This window comes from Lynx canadensis, chromosome F1, assembly GCF_007474595.2.
Source record: "Lynx canadensis isolate LIC74 chromosome F1, mLynCan4.pri.v2, whole genome shotgun sequence".
Classification (NCBI taxonomy): domain Eukaryota; kingdom Metazoa; phylum Chordata; class Mammalia; order Carnivora; family Felidae; genus Lynx; species Lynx canadensis.
This window is the reverse complement of record NC_044319.2, coordinates 43,996,457-44,010,631: the sequence shown is the minus strand read 5'-3', so window position 1 is coordinate 44,010,631 and position 14,175 is coordinate 43,996,457. Positions and strand designations below refer to the sequence as shown.

General features: G+C 44.1%; 1 protein-coding gene across 7 annotated transcripts in view; it reads right to left on the bottom strand.

Moving 5' to 3' along the window:
• Positions 1 to 14,175, bottom strand: part of SRGAP2 (SLIT-ROBO Rho GTPase activating protein 2) — a 234,440-nt gene that overhangs the window by 212,773 nt on the left and 7,492 nt on the right. The window lies entirely within an intron of this gene.

The window sequence follows — 14,175 nt, the reverse complement described above, 5'->3', positions numbered from 1 at the left end:
TCACCACCGCATCATCAGGCCAAGGCAGATGAAGGAGGAGGCGGCCCCAGTCATGACCCAGCTATGCATAAATGCGGTCTCTCCCCTCGGCGAGGGCCGACAGCTGAGAAGACATCGACAACATTAGCAGATGGCAACACGAATAATCACACATCTATGACTTCGCAAAAACCCCTCTAAATGAATAAAAGTGCAAAGAGTTTCATTTATTCGTTCATTCATCCAATAATCCAATAAACATTTACTATGTGCCAAGTACCGCACGAGGTGCCAGAAAAACAAAGGTAAACAGGGACAGTCCCTGCCTTCAAGGAGCTCACGGTTTAGCAGGCGAGAAAGATGTACAAATACACAAGTGCAAATTGTCAACTGGTATGAATTTCTTTAGTTCGATACCGACTACAGCACTGGCACAGTAGGCTTCGAGCATAAACAGAGCCCGGCAGGTTCCCCAACATGCTCTACTTGGCAGACTTACTATTTATCATTTACCCATCCATATAAAGAGGCTCACACTAACACTTAGGCCAAATCTATGTTATTAATCACATATTTGCTGGCTAAGTCACTTTCCTGATGTCTACCCTGCCCAAGTCACTGTTTTGTTGCCAAGGGGGAAGAATGTGTGCGTGTAAATCTCACCCAAATTGTGTAAGAGCAACCTGAACTTGGGGTGGCGCTAAAAGGGCTCACCATAGGCTGGCATGTCCTTTCAAGTACAGCCCAGAAAGCAACAGGTGATTCACTTCAACAAACATCCTTGCGTCAATGTTATATAGGTCAAGTCCCATTAAACAAACTCCAAGAGAATGTCCCCCTTCTTTTGTCACAGCAAATAAAATCTTAGTTTATATTTGTTTGGGCTGTGTAATTTACAAAGCATTTATGAAATGATTATCTCATTTAATCAACACAGCAACCCCTAGTTATAAGCATTATATGGTCATCTTTCATCTGAAGAAGCTGAGGCCAGGAGAAGTGAGAGAACTACGCAGGGCCATGCAATTAATGGCAAGGGTCAGGGCTGCGTCTGGCACTCAAGCTTTCCCACCTCCAGTTGGGTGTTCTACCGAACTGTGGCTTACAATTCCCAAGACAACCACCCGTAATCTCTGTTACTTTGAAAGAAAAAAAATAAAAAGGAGGACAATAATTTCTACAGTCTCCTTGGATCCAACACATCGGATGAAAGTAAATCACAGGCCATTCTGTTCAGAATAGAAATAACACTAAAAATCCAAAGCTGTTGGAGGTGATGATGGAATACATTCAGTTCCACTGCCAATATCTAAAATATATATTTGCCTACAAATAGCTTTAGCTTGATCCCCTCCCTCAACAAATCCCACATCACAATCTCCAATCAAACTCTCTCTATCGAGAAGCCAAAGTTATTCAAATTAAGGCGATTAGCCACTCCTGCCTCCACACCTCGAAACAGCGAAACAGCACCAGCACCACCCGGTCCTGTTTTGCTGAACTCAGCCTCTCCCACACTCCCTGGGATGCTTTTAAAATAACTTGTTCATCAGCCAGCTCTTTGTCAACCATGGGAGCTAGGGGGGTGGAGGGGGCGTGGCGGGGGGGGGGGGGGGCTTGGATCGACTTTTCTGTAATTCACAGGCAGAGTCTCCAACCGAATCTCAGAGCAGGAGAGACGTTCATCAGCAGAGAAGAGAGGCTCAGAACTCAAATTTTTCCTTTCCTTGTTTAGCCAGTGCTATCCCCTACAGGGTGTGGGAAAAGAAAATGCTATGAATTCCCAAACACAAACACCGAGTCCCCTCAAAGGGGGTAACATTTCTCCAACTGAAACGTAAAAAAGCTGCAAACGAGGTCAGGTATTTGGCATGTACTCAGGGTGTCACCGATTTCACAGTTGCAGTGCGACGTTCCCAATTTAGAAGAAAGGAAACTGACAGATTTAATGAAGGGGGGGGAAGTGGGGACGGGATGGCACTGTCACTTACCTGATGAAATTCCTCCTGGAGTGGAACTGTCACCTCAAATTCAGGAGTCTAAAATAACCCTCATTCTCTCGCCAAGTGCAGCATCTTATATCTTTCGTTGCCACCATCATTGTCCCTGTGTCCCAAGCTAGGAATGTCAGGAGTACCTGACTCCCACCTCGCCCTTGGCTCCCACAACCATCTCTGCAGCTCAGCACCCCAGTGGTGCTAGGACTATCATGTGGTCCAGCGTGTGCCAAGGGTAAAGGAACAAGCTGATTTTGGAGTCAAACAGACCCGGGCCTTAGTCACCACTCTCCCACAGGTCACCAGTCACCTTGGATCACGGGCCTGCGCACAGGTTTCTAGTTCAGTTCATGGAGAATCACACTTCCCTCGCTGGTGGCTCTAAGAATTGGTCACACTTAGCAACATACTGGCAGCACCCCCCGCAGGGGCCTGGCACACACTAGCGTACCCTGTGCGGGCAGGGGCAGGCCTCCCTTGCCAGCCTAGAGCAAGCGGGGAGCCCCTCTGAAACACAGCTTCATCCTGGCACTCTTCGATCAGACTGCCCCCACTGTTCTCCACCGCCTCAGCCCAGAGCCAGAGACTCCGGCTGACCTTCAAGGTCATCCAAAACCATCCAGCCCCATCCTACTCCTCTGTTCTGGCCAGAGTCCACTCACTCCCTCGGCAAACGTTCACTGGGTGCCGAGGACACGCAGACACGGAGCTGGACACCAGGAAGGTGAAATGAAAGGCCACCCACCCTCGAGGACTCACAAGCACCTTTTTGGCTGGGAGCTTGTGTCTCAGGAAAGGAGCTCGAGGTGGGAGTGAGGGTGGATAAAACCATCCTTGTATTACGGTGCAGGAAGTGATGCAGGAGCGGTCGGCGTGGTGGGGGCTGTGGGAACGCGGCTGAGGGAGGCACACACACGGCCTCTGTTCTCCCCTCCCACTCCGGGGCCGGCCAGAGCCTACTCCGTCAGGCAAGGTCTCGTTCACTCTGGCCCACACCTCTCCACCTCTGAATTCCTCAAGTTCTTATCAACATTACTCATTTTCAGTCATCCACCAGCTGATGTCATTTCTTATATTGCTGTGGGTTAAATTTCTTTTATTGTTACTTTTCATGTACGTTGGCTGCTTTTCTCCACCAGTTTATAAGATTGCAGAGGATATGGACTAGACTTTAGACACCTCTAAATCTGTCTCAGAACCTACATGACAATTATTTGTGGCCCGGGGGATATGTTTGGAACCACTGGCAATCACAAAATACTGTAATGTATTCATTTAACTGTGGCAAACACATGCTCCCCTCACTACTAGGTCCTGGCTTCTGCAGGCCGTATCATTATGTCCAACCCAAGACGAGAGAGAAGAAGATCTGGGTGTCTCTGAAAATTTTTCAAAACATAATTTGCTAAAATTGTAATGTCAAACCTTAGGAAAATGTTTGTAAGTGGAAGAAGTTCTCATCCCAGGTGGCACAGGGTTAACACCACTGTAGCCCGATGGAGGACTCACCTTGCCCACAGGTATGTGCAAACTCGACATAGATACAAACGTGACATTACAAATCAATGGTGAAAAAGAAGGACCCTTTCAATAAGGGAAACTAGAACAAATGGTTAGCCATCTGGAATGTAAAACGAAGTTGGGCCCCTACCTCATACCAGTCACAAAAATAAACGCTTCATTTATTCAAGGCAGAGAAGGGAGAAACAAAACTTAAACCCTTTAGAAAAAAATACAGGTGAATATCCTTGTAATTTCACGATAGGAAAGGTTGTGCGTTGAAAGAAAGAAAGAAAGAAAGAAAGAAAGTCCAAATGACAAAGCAAAAGCTAGATAGATGTATCTTACAACAAAATTTCTTCAACATAGAGAATCCAATAAAAAGTGAAAAGATAAGGCAACTCTGGGAGAGGTATACGCAACCCGTATCACCAACAAAGGATGGGTAAGCAGGATATAAAAGAAATACGCACACAGCAATAAAAAGAAAAAGAAAAAGAAAAACAAAACAACCTCAAAGAGCCATCTCTGGATTGCAATTAGAGAACCGCTCTGAGTAAGGCCCGGCTCATATTCTCCCAGAGCTTAAAGGACAGAAACACAGGGAGGCGGCATCTTATCCCACCTCTATATGTTTATATTTTATTATCATTTATAACATTTGTTATCAGATATTATCTCGATTTATCTATACAACAACACTGGGATGTAGGCAGAACATACAGTGTAACATTTTATTGACAAGGAAATGGAGACTCAAGAAGGCTAACTTCAGGGACACACACACAGCACTTCCAAGTAAGAAGCAAAACCTAGCTTTTCCACCTGTTAATCCATAATCTTTTCATTTAAAAAAACCCACAAAACTGGGACACCTGGATGGCTCAGCCAGTTAGGCGACTCTTGGTTTTGGCTCAAGTCATGATCTCATGGTTCGTGGGTTCAAGCCTGGTGTCAGGCTCTGTGCTGACAGCATGGAGCCTGCTTGGGGTTCTCTCTCTCTCTCTCTCTCTCTCTCTCTCTCTCTCTCTCTCTCTCCCCCCCTCTCTGCTCTCCCCTCCTTGTCCCTCAAAAATAAATAAACATTAAACACACACACACACACACACACACACACACAAAACTGCCTCCACTTTTGGGGACGCCTGGGTGGCATCCGACTTCAGCTCAGGTCATGATCTCACAGTTCATGGGTTTGAGCCCCGCATCAGGCTCTGTGCTGAAATCTCAGAGCCTGGAGCCTGCTTCAGATTCTGTGTCTCCCTCTCTCTCTGCTCCTCCCCTGTTCATGCTCTGTCCCTCTCTGTCTCAAAAATAAATAAACGTTAAAAAAAATTTTTTTTAATAAATAAATAAACATTAAAAAATATTTTTTTAATTTCCTCAACTTTTAAAAAAATACATGTTCAGAAAAAAATCTGTATATGAATGTTCACAGCAACTTTATTCATAATCACCCCAAACTGGAAACAACTCAACTGTCTTTCAATGGGTAAACGGTTAGTAAACCAACATATACCCCCATCATGGGATATCATTCAGTAAAAAAAGGAAGGAACTAGTGATACACGCAACAACCTGGACGGATTGCCAGGGAATTATGCTGAGTGAGAAAAAGTCAATCCTAAAAGGCTACATGCTGTATGATTCCATGTATGTAATATTCTGGAGATGACAAGGTTATGACATGAGAACAGATTGGTGACTCCAGGAGTTAAGGACTAAGGTAGGTGAGATGAGAGGATAACGGAGGGACAAAACTATAAAAGGTCAACAGAGGGTCGGTCCCTCTACCCTTCTCCCGCATACTCTCTCTCTCTCTCAAAAAAATAAAAACAAAAACAATAAAAAATAAAAACAAAAATCAACATAAGGGATCCCAGTAGTAAGGAGGCTGTTCAGTATTTTGACTGTATCAATGTCAATATCCTGGCTGTGACGCTGTACTATGGCTTTGAAAGATTCTAACCACTGGGGGAAACTAAGTAAAGGGTACGTGTAATCTATTATTTCTTCCAACTGCATGTGAATGGATAATTGTCTCGAGGTAAATAAAATATTTCAAAAAGGACCAAAACATTTAAAAAGGCCTAAAATCCCCCTGCCCTGTTGTAGCACCATTCAGAGGTTAAGTGAGGTAAAAAGTCTGCCAGCTGCACTGTAAATGCTAGGCGCAGTCACTATCTTCCACCTCACCCACCTCATCTCCCCCCACCCCCATCAGATGGCTCTCTCGCCTGACTGTGGTCCTTCACTGCACCTGTGCGATCTGTCCATCCCTTTTAATACGCTGAAGCTTCTTGAAAACGAAAACCTTGCTCTATATCTCTGTATGCCCACAACCCAGCCCAAAACCAAGCACATAGTAGGCGCTAAATAAATGGATGCTGGTTTAAACCAGTTCATGATTTGTGTTTAATACAAAGGATCCCAACGCTGGTAGAAGGGAGGAGGGGAGGGGACTGAGAGGAAGAACACCCCAGAAGCCTGAGCCAATGCCTTGAGAGCATCATTAATTACCCCTTCCTTCTCCAAGTCTGAGAACCCAAAAGAAGCAAAGGTCTGCACGGAGGGTGTGGCAGCCTCAGCGAAAATATGAGTTCAATTCATCAAGTCTCCTTTTTTATCCTGTTTCAAGCTCTGCAAATGAAGGAATTGACCATTTATAGTCTGGGTCACTGGAACACGATGGGAAGGTAGGCTGTGGTGTACTCTTCTGGAAAAGATTTTAAAGGTTAGCTGACAGCCGTTTTCCTGAAATGACTAGTCTGAAGAATTGCCTGGGGGCAGAAGAATGTACTAAATGATCTGTCAAGATCTCTCAGAGACCTCACACTCTCAGCCTGGGCAAACATATTTGGTTCATGGGGTGGGGAGGGGGTTCCCACACCCTAAAAACAATGCTGGCTCCTTACTCCTCCTCCAAATAGTTTTTGAGGAAAGAAAGAAAGAAAGAAAGAAAGAAAGAAAGAAAGAAAGAAAGAAGAAAAACAGAACAAAAAAGCGGGTGGTTTGCTGCTCCTAATGTTATCGGATAATTTTTCAAATTCTTACTCAATTACATATCACACTCTTATCTGCAATCTCCACGGGCCAAATAGGCCTGCTTCCACATCATGCCCACTGAGCCTACAGAACACAAGTATCCCTCCCAAGTAATTCCAGCTCTTATAAACATGAGATCATTTTACATTAAGTCGTGTGTGTGTGTGTGTGTGTGTGTGTGTGTGTTGTGTGTGTGTGTGAGACAGAGAGAGAGAGAGAGAGAGAGAGAGTATGTGTGTGTGCACGTGCGTGTGCACGCCTGTGCCCATGAGTGCCTGGTCTTCCAGGAGCAGTAAGGAGGAGATATGTGAGGCCACGGAAAGTTAAAAACTTGGGAGGTTTCTGTTGCTACCTAGATAATGATTAACTCTTTTTGCGGCTGAATGCAGAAGAGCTGGCATTTCTGGACTAGCAGTGCTGCTTCCCGGTCAAAAGAGCAAATAAGAGCTCACACGCATACATTTACTCTTAGAAAGAAGTGGCACAAATCACTTTCAGGCTTTGGCAGTGGGGGTGCTCCTGACGTTTCATGGAATACCAGGCGTTTTTCGATTGTGTTGTTACCGGCCTTAAAATATCCAGATCAAGAACCTCATTAATCAAAGCAGCAGACACCATCTCCCCGAAATGCTTCGATGTTTCCTTGAAATTTGCTGACAGCAAAGAGTTGAGATAACTTACATCACCAGAGATCACTGAATAAATAAGAGAGATCAAGAGACACAGCACAACTGACTCCAACAACGACTGACACACAAAGCCTATGAATGCCAGTTAAAGATGAAACTTGAAACCAGGAGTAGGAGAGATGAGTAGGAAGAATCTTTGGTATCCATTCTCTGGTTTCTATCCTTCCCTCAGGACAATAATCAACATGGAAACTCTATGCAGCAATTCACTCTATAATAGCCAGTTTTAGGTCATAGGTCCTAAGAATGATGAAGCAAAGAACCAGTAATCCATCTTTCTACTTTCCAGCCGAGCAGATGAGAATACCAAAGGTGGAGGGCCTTGTCCAGCGTTATGCAGCTGGCCCTCCATTACCCTACGACCATCCCTGCCTCCCTATGAATGATCTTTTTTACATGCTGTAATGATAAAAATATGAGCTGTCATTATTATTAATAGTACTCATTTAAAAACAACACACTGTTTCTTAGTCTATTCATTAGGTGAAAAGAAAACAAACACAAACATGAAAACATTTCAACTCCGCATTACAGCATACCTCATCACAATCCACACACAAATAAATCCCTTAGTCGACAAAGGGCCTAACACACGAAAAGGGGTGTAAGAGGCAAGAGGCCATCCTACATCCTAGGAGGGCCTGAAGTCACTTCCCCCACTGCCCAGATGTCTATATCAACCCTGCTCCCATTCCACATGCACACAGCCTCCCCCTCATTCATCCCAGCCCAGATGTCAGGGATTTAAAAGCCTCTCACTTCCCTATTTCTTAAGTTGTAACAAAAGACAATCACCCAACTTCCTTTTTCTTTTTCTCTTTTGTCATTCAAGCATGGCACACAGCAACGTACATGGCAATAATACCAAGACTTACACAAGTTCCACCTCTGGCCCACCAACATGGGCCAGGAAAGCCATCCACACCAGTGACAGCACAGAACTTTCTCACTCTGTAAGCCTCTGAGCTCACAGGAAGTCCAAGGTTTAATATATTTATCCTGATCAAAGCAGTTGTTGTCCCTAGTAATCGGGGCAAGGGTCCACCGCCAGGCCACGAGCAACCATCCCTCCCCTTCAATGTCTCCAAGTGAGAGCACATCTTCCTGTCAGATAGTGACACTTGACCACGTATCACTTCAACCGCTCTCCAGGCCAGCTGCTGCTCGGCCACCACCTGGTGTCCCCCCACTGCCGCGTCCACGTACGTGCAGCAGCCAGGCAGATGGGGCAAGCTCTGGCACTGGAGGGAGTGAAGTTCAGAGAATGTAACGTTTTTTTGTTCTTACAAGTGTGCCCGCTTCATAGGGGTAAAACTGTCATCTTCACTATCTTAAATAAGCAAGAATAATAACCATGAAAGCTGGGAGGGCACTAGAAATTTTCTAATTCAAGCCCTAATTTCCTAGATGAGAAAAATCAAGGCCAAGAGAGGTCGAGTGGGTGCATACCAGGAAGACATTCAGAACACCGCATCAACTCCTTTGCGTATCACGATGCTAGGAAATGAGAACAATCAACTAAAATAGTGCTAAGTCAGCCTGGGTTCATACTGTCTCCATCACTTACCAGCTGTGCACACTGGAGTTAAGTTATTTAGCCTCCCCACACCTCATCTGAGAAGTGGGGATCATAAAAGCAGCTACCTTGTAGGACTGTTGGGAGATTCACGAGTTAATCTATGCAAAGCACTTAGAGCTTAAATATAAGAAGCACTCGGTAAATGCTAGCCACCATCATCATCATCGTTAGCCAGGACCAAGAATTGTTGTCCCCATTTTATAGATGAGGACACTAGGGATCTTGGGACCTGAGGTGAGTTTCCCCCAAAATCACAGTGGTAAACGGCAAAGCCAAACTAAAACCCAAGTTTCCTGCCTCCAAAGAGCACTCTTTCCCTTGGAACCATTTTCCCCGTGTAGAATCCTGTAGTTCAGTTTGTTATGGCCCAAAAGGCATATTGCTCCAAAACAGGTTCCTCAGTCAAGATGCCTCCCCAAAGAGCAGCTTACTCATCTGACAAGATCTGGCCCAATACCCTCCATGCCAATCAATCAATCAATCAATCAATCAAAACACAACAGAAAGACTAGTGGAAAAGGGAACAGATCTCTAAAGGATTCCAATGTTTGGAGAAACTGTTGCCAATTCTTCAGAAACAGGATGTATTTCTTAAAGCTCGTGGCATGGCATGTCTTGGCCAGCTCAGGCGCTTGGATCCCTTTGTTTTCGGGGCCTTGTCTTCCTGTGGAGCCCTGGCCACCCAGACTCCCGTGGCTGGTGAGGCCGTCTCTAGGGCACTTAGACTCTGCCCACCAAGCTGTGATTTGAGATGCAGAATCTGGGGTCAGACAGCAAAGACAAGGTCCCAACTTTCATAATGTCTTTTGGGTCACCTGCCCACCGATTAGTGCATTTTTAGAAGAAAAGTTTATTTTAAAAGGCTGCCTTCTCCGTAACAGATGGCATCCTAAAATACCCACAGAAATGGAGGAGGGGCACTCCCCAGCTGTTTTTCCTTCCTCACGAAGATACATTTCAAGTTCAGAACCACTCATTCACAATGCATAAATAAGGTCAAGGCTACTGAATACCAAATGACTTGAAAACCCAGAGGGAAGAGTCTCCCTGTTTGGCCCTTTGGACCTTTCCTCCCCATTTTCTGTAGATCATACAGGGGCTTTGAAGGAGCCAGTAGCTCTCTCCAAACCCATACTTCAGAAAAGTATCACAACAGTCCCTTTACTAAGTCAACTCATTTTTAAAATAGACCTCAACTAGGGACGCCTGGGTGGCTCAGTCAGTTAAGCATCCGACTTCGGCTCAGGTCATGATCTCGTGGTCCGTGAGTTTGAACCCCGTGTCAGGCTCAGTGCTGACAGCTCAGAGCCTGGAGCCTGCTTCCAATTCTGTGTCTCCCTGTCTCTCTCTGCCCCTCCCTCGCTCATACTCTGTCTCTCAAAAATGAATAAATCTTAAAAAAAAAAAAAATTAAAAGAAATAATAAAATAGACCTCAACTTTAGACTTCAAATATCTGTTTAAAATGATGAATAAATCCTGGACAAATGTAGAATTTGTTTTACTTCAATTACAGAAACCCTTACTTTTGTTTTACACTCTGGAAGTTCAGAGTTAATATTTTTCTTCGTTTCCAAGGAAAGAGACATGATTGGAGAAATGTGATCAACTCAATTACAGCTGTAGGGCAGTGATTTTAAAGAGGGTAGAGGGGGTGGTAAATAGGAAAAACACACCCCCACTGGGGAGCCTCCACATGCCATTCAGTGTGTACTTGTCCTTGCATAATGACAATATTCACCATGTTTGATCCACTTTGAATTTCAAATAACATTAACATAAGGAGAAGGCTTTTTATTGGAGTAAGGGGAGAAACACAGAAGCATGGCATGGTCACATCCAACCTCAACTCAGAAAACATTCAGCTCTATTTATGAGCATTTTTTAGTGCTTCTTTGTGCCAGAAGCTGGACACATGGAAGTGAATAAAAGAGAAGTCTGTTCCCAAGGTGCTCAGTGAGCTGTAAATAAAAAGATGTAAACAAAGAGATTACAATGTAATATAATGAATGCAGTAATACAAGTAAGCACCTGGACACTGCTGAGGAAATGCTGAGGGTGTGTTGATTAACAGGGTGCAGAAAGCAATGGGAGATGCTGAGGAGTTCCACTTGGGATCCTGCACAGGATCACTGTTCAGGGAGAAGGGATAAGCAGGGAAGACTTCCTGAATGAGGTGGTATCTGAGCTGGCTTTTAAAGGATGACTGAGTTGTCCAGGTTCAAGGAAAAGGATCCATTCCAAAGAGACGACACAGCATGCATAAGGCAAGAAGCGTGAAATAATGTAACATGGTGAGAAAACTAGAGACAATTCACCCTCGTGATGGTATAAAATGTGAGCTGCGTAAGAGAGAAGTGATGGGTATGATCAGTCTTTTATGCTATGATCTTAGCATAATAGTGTTTTTAAAAACAAATCACCTTGGTGATATTGTGTGAGATAATATTGTCAAGGTCAAATTAAGAGCCTTTTTTTTTTTTTTTAATTATTTGCAGTTGGGGTGCCTGGGTGGCTCAGTTGGTTGAGCAATCAAGTCTTGGATTGGGCTCAGATCATGATCTCACACCTTGTGGGTTCGAGCCCCATATCAGGCTCTGTGCTGTCAGCTTGGGATTCTGTCTCCCTCTCTCTCTGCCCCTCCCCGCTCACGCTCTCTGTCTCTCTGTCTCAAAAATAAATAAATAAATAAATATTTTAAAAATTATTTGCAGTAGTCCAGGTCATGCATTTATGCACTCATCATTCTATTCCATCATCAGAGCCACGATTTAGGCTACAATACTGTTCCAGACACGCTCCTACCTGAAGGGCCCCCCATAATAAGAGCTACTTGTTTAGCATTTACTGTTTGCTATATACTTGACACACATTCACGATAAACCAGCCAGGTAGGTCTTGTTATCTCTAAGTTACAGGAGAGGACGGTTAGAGGAGAAGTTGAGTAACCTAAGCAAGGCCATAGGGCAAGGAGCTGATGTTGACAAGGTTCCCACTGAGGGCTGGCTCCAAAGCCTGGCCCTTTGCATGGCACTACACACCTACAAACCATTCTCACCGAAGTCTAGAAGAAGACAGAAGGCCGAAAGACACATATTTCGAACTTAAGGAGGTACAAGATGAATGCCACAGCACTGTGTGAGTCACCCAGAGAGAAGGAAACTTGCCAGTCAGAGTGACCAAGGAAGGCACCCAGCATGGGGGTGAGATTTCAGTAGGTGAAGCTGTGGGGCCGGGCAGGGAGAGAGGGCACTCCAGGAACAGCACTGAGACTCAGACTCTGGTTGACAGCCCAGGTTCTAACTTCTGTCCCATCCTTCACCTGCGGCAGCCCCGGGGTGAGTCACCGAATCGCCTTCACCTCATTTCATTCATCAGCAAAATGGGATAACAGCAATATATTCCTCCTAGAGTTAGTGTAAGGATTAGGAATGATCTATGTCAAGTATTTAGCAATAACGCCCACTACACAGTAAGCCGCAAAGAGCAAAATGTTAGCTAACAGTAGATGCGTTTAAACTATGGCAAGTAGTCCAGATAGGCCACCAGTCCTCTTACAGTAAAATAAGAAATATGGCTGAAAGGATAAAATCGAGACTAAGATTGAGGACCAAGTTAATGTTCACCTGGGAAGCTGGTCTCTTTTCAACAGGGAATCAATCATGAGAGGAAATAAGCCATATTCATAGCATTCTGAGCAGATCTCCCAGGGGAGCCCCCAGCCCCTCCCCTTGGCATCTGGCTCACTTGTGATCCCTTCAGAAGATGTGTCAGGCCCCGGGGACTGATTCAAGCGAGGACTTTGGGAAACAGATACTGTCACCTGTCAACACCCACTGTGTCCAAGATTTTTTTCTTTTCTCTCTCTCCGTATCCTGTATCTTCTCCCTTAAACACATAGTAACGGCTGAGGCACAATTATTAACGCAATTTCTCCGGGAGACTGTCTTTATTCACTAAGGCTAAATCCCATTTCCAGGAACCAATCTGGGTAGCTTGGGTCATCATTTATTTACTAATTTTTTAAACTTGGTAATACCTAGCTTTTACTTATTTTTAGGTTAATGTCATTTCTATAATGTGGTTATCACATTACTCATTTAATCACATATTACAACGAAGACACCCTTGGTGATGACGGTTATGTTCACCTGTCTTGATTGTGATGGTTTCATGGGTACACAACAGATACCAAAACTTATCTAATGTACGCCTTAAACATTACGGTTTATTACATGTCGATTAAACCTCAATAAAGCTGTTAAAAACACAATAAAAGCTTAGTAATTCCTGTAATTACTAAAACATATAAAATTGTTATCTATATACAATGTTCATATTATGAGCATAAATACATATTCATAATATGAAAATATGAGCATGTATATTTAAATCTTAAGTCTAAAGATTTATCAGGACAAATGATTATATAGAAATGTACATACAGGCTTGTAAAACTTGGGTACAGAGGACATGTTTTTTAAATAGGGATACATCACACTGTTCCTAGCAGCAGTATTTGCAATGGCTAAAAGGTAGACACCACCCAAGTGCCCATGGAAAGAAGAATAGATAAACAAAATGTGCTGTACACATTCAATGGCCTTAAAAAGGAAGAAAAGTGGGGCGCCTGGGTGGCGCAGTCGGTTAAGCGTCCGACTTCAGCCAGGTCACGATCTCGAGGTCCGGGAGTTCGAGCCCCGCGTCGGGCTCTGGGCTGATGGCTCAGAGCCTGGAGCCTGTTTCCGATTCTGTGTCTCCCTCTCTCTCTGCCCCTCCCCCATTCATGCTCTGTCTCTCTCTGTCCCCAAAATAAATAAACGTTGAAAAAAAATTTAAAAAAAAAAAATAAAAAAAATAAAAAAAAAAAGGAAGAAAAGTCTGACAAATGCTACAACATGGATGAGCCTCGAGGACATTATTCTAGGTGAAATAAGCCAGTCATGAAAGGGCAAATACGGGATGACTCCACTTATATGTGGTTCCTCGGTCAGTCAGAGACACAGGGTGGGGGTGAGAGGGTACTGTTTAATGGGTACAGAGTTTCAACTCTGCAAGACCCAAAGAGTTCTGGAGATGGATGGTGGTGCTGATTTTCCCGACGGGAATGTTCTAATCGCCCCTGCGCTGTACGCAGAAGAATGGTTCAGATGGTAAATTTTATGTTGTGTGTATTCTCCCACAATTGGACAGATGAAAGTTCCTACACATTATTGTAAAATCATTAAAGGTGTCATTTGGTAATTCTTAAAAATGTTCTCAAGTGCTCTCATTATTTATATTTAAATCAGACAACTTCTGAGGTAACTTTCCCAGATTTCCCAAAGGGCCAAGTCTGTAGCTGACACCAAGTTAAAACTGATGACTTCAATTTTGTTACCAGTACA